We start from the raw sequence: 6,000 nt of genomic DNA, 5'->3' as shown, positions 1-6,000 counted from the left end.
GCAGCAATCAGGGCTATCCGAGTTCCAAGGGGGAAAAAGGGATTTTATTAATACAGGGTCTACATGTATTATTGTACATTGTCCAGATTGTTTGTATTATGACTCCATTAAGCTGACTTTATCATACCTATTGTTCCTCAGGTGAGCGATGTGGCCCATGGGCCTCTTGTTGTAAAATCATATATGATTGGCTAAGGAAATAATAGTGTGTCCTTCTTGTATTGTTGTAATTTATTGGCTGAGACTATCACATGTTCTTCTCCTTCTACAGATCATGAATGAACAGCTGCCTCTGTTGATCCAAGGATTCCGGGGATCTGAGACAAACCAGGACAGCGCTACAGCCCAGCTACAACTGATTAATGCCAGCAAGGAATTTATACAGGTATAAAGTACAAATTGTAATGGAGACCATTTGGCAAGAAAAAAAATCAAACATTGATAGTACAGGAAAATGTCTTAAAACTAAGGTTTCTGTGCTATATTTAACTTATTTTATTTATTTTATCAAAATAATATGATGTGCATAGCTATTATAATAGACACTAGTTTCACATCTCGGTTCACTGGCCACATTTCTTCTGACAGCCTGCCAGTCAGCTGGTATCCGCCGCAAATTCCGCAGCCCCAACGGTTGGAGATCAAGCCGCAAGCATGAACATGAACCAGGCAGTGAAGACGATGACCACCGCGCTCGCCGAGCTGAGAACCGCCTCAGGGAAGGCAGAGGAGATGTGTATCTCACTGGAGGTGGACGCCGCGCTTGATCAGCTGACCGAACTCGACCGCAAGCTGGAGGAGTACCGCAGAGCCGCTGACAGCCGTAACCTTGTGCCACTACCCGGTGAAACGGTGAGGCCAAGATGGAAAGGTCATGGTGATGATATAGTCAATACTCAATGATAGTAGCATGTGTATACATAGTGCATTTGTTAATTGGATTATATGTAAAGTGAAGTGGATCATTCGTATTATGTTCAGGCCAGGGTTAAAGGCCATGAATATTTAATGATAGTAGCATGTGTTTAGTGAATAAGATCATTACTAAAAAAAAAGTAAGTAAAGGGTGTAAACTGTCAGATATTTTTTGATTATGATATAAATGGGAGATTTGATATTTTACCTTGGCCTTCTATTGTAATATGGTGGAATGGAGTCGATACATGATACTGTTACGTATTTCAGGTGGAGGCGTCGGCCATGAAACTTGGCTCCACCTCTAAGAACGTGGGATCGGCGATGGCTCAGCTACTGACGGCTGCCTCACAGGTAAACACAGATAAATGTATAATGGAGACAGAAATTTTGTAGAATATATAGAGCATTTCATATATTCTGGTAATAGATGATCGTTGTAAAAAAATAAGACATCACAAAAAATATGATACGCAAAAATTGTAACAAGATGACTGATGCAAATGAAAAAGAAACGTATTTACCCCCGATTTTGTAATTTTGTGATATAAGAAAAAACGGAGTGAACAGTATAATATATATATATGACATGATTTCATTCTGTTGTGACTTTTCTTCACACATTCTTCCCTGTGGTCATTTCTCAGGGAATTGGATTTTATTTATTAAATATATTATATATTTTCACTATATGGTGATTTTTCAGGGCAATGAGAATTACGTGGGTGTAGCAGCCAGGGACACTGCGAACGCCCTCCGCACGCTGACAGAAGCCACACGCTTTGTCGCCTCAACCTCAGAAGTCATCGAGGTCAGACGGCAGGTCATCGACAGCGCCCGCGACGTCATCGACAAGTAGACGCATCTACTGGAGGAGACCAAGCGAGCCATAAACGACCCAGAAAACCCTGAGAACCAGGCTAGACTTAACCAGGTGGCCAAGGCTGTGTCGAGTGCGCTCAACAGCTGTGTGAACGCCCTTCCCAGACAGAGAGACGTGGATAACGCCATCAGGGAATTGGATTTTATTTATCTATATATTTATCTATATAATATATTTCCACTATATGGTGATTTTTCAGGGCAATGAGAATTACGTGGGTGTAGCAGCCAGGGACACCGCGAACGCCCTCTGCATGCTGACAGAAGCCACACGCGGTGTCGCCTCAACCTCAAAAGACATCAAGGTCAGACGGCAAGTGATCGACAGCGCCCATGACGTCATCGACAAGTCGACGCATCTACTGGAGGAGACGAAGCGTGCCATGAACGACCCAGAAAACCCTGAGAACCAGGCTAGACTTAACCAGGTGGCCAAGGCTGTGTCGAGTGCGCTCAACAGCTGTGTGAACGCCCTTCCCAGACAGAGAGACGTGGATAACGCCATCAGACAGATCACAGACTCGAGCCAGGAGCTGGCGTCCACCAAGGTACGCAGATCTGTCTGTTCAGCAGACAAAGTCTATCTCAGAAATAGACAAAATTTAAGTCGGAAGCAGATTTGATCTCAGAATAAGTGGATTAAGAGTCAAATGGCATCCACCGAGATAGTTACATCTATCTTAGAAATAGACAAATAGGCAACCTTATGTCAGCAATACACAAGCTTCATCTCAAATTTTAACTTGGCTCATAAAAAATCACCTTTTTAACAGAAATAGTTCTCATTCTTTCAGAATTAAATTACTTCACATATGCATAGAAATCCTTATCGCATAAAAAGTAATCTTAACAAATTTACTTCATCTATGCATCATTATTAGGAATTGATTTAATTTTTCGTTCCTGTACATTGTAGTACCCGAGCACAGACCGCACGTTCCAGGAGATCCAGATCGAGAACAACAACGCCGCTGTCAATCTCAACCAGGCCGCCAGTGACATCATCACCGCATCTCGTGGCACACCCAAACAACTTGCCGAGTCATCTCGCGAGTACAGCTCGTCTTACTCAGAGTTCATCAAATCTGGACTCACCATGGCAGGTCAGTGAGAGCGAGATTCCAACAAAATCAGATACTAAAAATTTAAGGTTTGATCAAAACAGACGCGAGGCTTAAGGTGTGACATTACTGTAGAATGTAGGTACCTGTGATTGATTTTGATTGGTCGGTTTCCAGGTCTGTCCAAGGATGGAGACACACAGAACCAGATTGTGGGCAGACTGAAGAACGTCTCCATGGTTTCCAGTAAACTGCTGCTGGCCGCCAATTCTGTGTCGGCCGATCCAAACGCTCCCAACACCAAGAATCTGCTCTCGCAGGCCGCCAGGTAGGCACTCAAATATTACCTTTATATAATCCAATATTACATTGAGTTACTCTACATAGTCTAATCCTTAATGTGTTTGAGTATTATCTTTAACTTTTGTTAAGTTTATAGCCCCGGAGTCATTAATTATGTGTAGTTTTGTAAAGCATGAAATAATTAAATTGAGTAAGGATTTTAGGGGTTTTGTTTCAATTTCATTGTTTGATATTTAAACTTTTACTACATTTTGTCTGATAGAGCGGTGACGGAGAGCATTAATCAGCTGATCAACGTCTGTACTGTGTCGTCTCCAGGGCAGAAGGAGTGTGATAACACGAGGTTGTAGACAAGGGGACCCAATTTCACCATACTTGTTCTTACTTTGCGCAGAAATAATGGGTATAATGATTAGAAATAATAATCTAATTAAGGGAATTGTTATTGAAGATAAGGAATACAAATTATTACAATATGCTGATGATACTGTCTTATTCATGGATGGGTCAGAGGACTCCATCAGGTCAACTTTATCTTTAGTCAACCAGTATTCCAAATTTTCTGGATTGAAACCAAACTATGATAAAACACAATGTATAAAGATTGGATCTACTGCTTATACTGGCAATAATTTATATGAAAAATACAAAAACCTACTGTGGTCACAGGAACCATTTACAGTCTTAGGTGTTACATATTGCATAGACTTAGATACAAATACTATGTTTGATTTAAATTTTTTGCCAAAAATTGAATTAGTTAAGAAATTAATATCATCATGGTCAAGAAGGATTTTAACTACTGCAGGCCGCATAACAGTAGTAAAGACTTTGCTTATACCCAAATTCAGTCATTTATTGATGACGCTACCAAGCCCACCTAAAGAAAAACTCAAAGAAATTGAGAACTTATTGTTTAATTATATATGGAATAACAAAACAGCAAGGGTAGCTAAAACATTATATGCCAAAGTTATGAATACAGCGGCATGAGAATGACATGTCTTGACTCTTTTTGTAAAAGTTTAAAAATCACATGGATTCGCAGATATTTTGATAATTCCTGTAGTTCACAATGGAAGCATTTAATAAAGGATTTAATTCCAGATATAAGTTATCTAGCTATATATGGTGTAGATTTTTATAGAAAGTTTAAGAAAGATGTCAAGAATGCTTTTTGGATTGATGTTTTCTCAGCTTTATCAGACTTAAGGCTATGCATTGATAATCTGACATCTGTTTTAAGTCCAGTATGGTATAATCAAGATATATGTATAAACAGCAAAAGTGTCTGTTATAGATCATGGTTAAAAAAGGGTATTCAGTTTGTTTTTGATTTTTACAATACGGACGGAACCTTGCTAGGATATCATGAATTTTGTACAAAATTTGATTTAAAAACACCATTTACATTATTTTTTGGAGTAATTGATTGTATTAGAAAATTACATTTGAATTATGACTATGATAATATTAAAAGAAGTCAACCTTTTTTCCCAAAATTCTTACAATTGATTACAAAAAGCAAACAAGGTGGTAGAGATTTCAATGATGTTTTTATTAATCAGAAGTACAGAAAGCCAAAAGTGAAATCAAATGGGAAAATATTTTAAACTTAAATGTTGACAACTCTTGGTGGAAAAAACAAAATATTTTGTTTTTTAAGATAACCAATGATATACAATTAAGATGGTTCAATTATAGAATTATACATAGAATCTTAGCAATGAATACATTCTTATGTAAAATTGGCATTACCAATACAAATTTATGTAGTTTTTGTAAGATATATCCAGAAACACTGTGTCATCTTTTCTGGGAATGTGAATTTGTTGAAAATATTTGGGAAAATGCATTGATTTGGTTCAAAGAACAGTTTGGAATAGATATATCTCTAAACAAAGTTGATGTTTTGTTAGGAAAATACTATAAGTATTACAATATATTTAATTTATTAATATGCATAATTAAAAAACATATTTATAGAAGTAGGAGCAAGAATTGTAAACCCTCATTTGAAAGGGTCAAAGAGGAAATTGTTTATTACTTTCACTGTGAGAAACATATTTATAAAAAAAATGGTGACATGGAAAGTTTTAACAAGCGATGGAACCTGATAATGTTTTAAGAAAAAGGATCATTATTTTTTATGCAGTTACAGATGATGTAATACAATTATCTATTGCAAAAGCAAGATTAACGTAAAATTATAGTTGTCTACATATTTTCATATGCATGTGTTTGGATGAATGATGTATAAATGTTAAAGAGAAAAACCTCTCACGAAAGTGTACAAGTTTATATATTTATATATAACTGTATGTAACTTAGTACTTGGTGATCCCAGGGCCCCAACCCTGGCACCAAATATATTGCTTTATATTAAGTGATGGGACAATAAAAGGTTTAAAAAAAAAAAAAGAACACCCTCCAATGTGTATGTAGTTTATTTAACCAAGGGCAGAAGGAGTGTGATAACGCCCTCAGACAGATACAGGTCAGTAACACCCTCCAATGTGTATGTAGTTTATTTAACCAAGGGCAGAAGGAGTGTGATAACGCCCTCAGACAGATACAGGTCAGTAACACCCTCCAATGTGTATGTAGTATATATAACCAAGGGCAGAAGGAGTGTGATAACGCCCTCAGACAGATACAGGTCAGTAACACCCTCCAATATGTATGTAGTTTATATAACCAAGGACAGAAGGAGTGTGATAACGCCCTCAGAATATTATTACGATAAGAGTGAGAAAGAAGTTGTAGAGTATGGCTTTATGACACTGTTGTAAGTATGATTCAGAAATCACATAACTTATCCTTAAAAACCACCTTTTCA

The 6,000-nt window shown here is 37.5% G+C and overlaps 1 pseudogene; it reads left to right on the top strand.

Moving 5' to 3' along the window:
- LOC128171437 (talin-2-like) overlaps positions 1-6,000 on the top strand; it is a 333,309-nt pseudogene that overhangs the window by 107,481 nt on the left and 219,828 nt on the right.

This window comes from Crassostrea angulata, chromosome 2 (assembly GCF_025612915.1).
Source record: "Crassostrea angulata isolate pt1a10 chromosome 2, ASM2561291v2, whole genome shotgun sequence".
Lineage (NCBI taxonomy): Eukaryota > Metazoa > Mollusca > Bivalvia > Ostreida > Ostreidae > Magallana > Magallana angulata.
The sequence above is the reverse complement of the archived record's forward strand: the minus strand, read 5'-3'. Positions and strand labels throughout refer to the sequence as shown.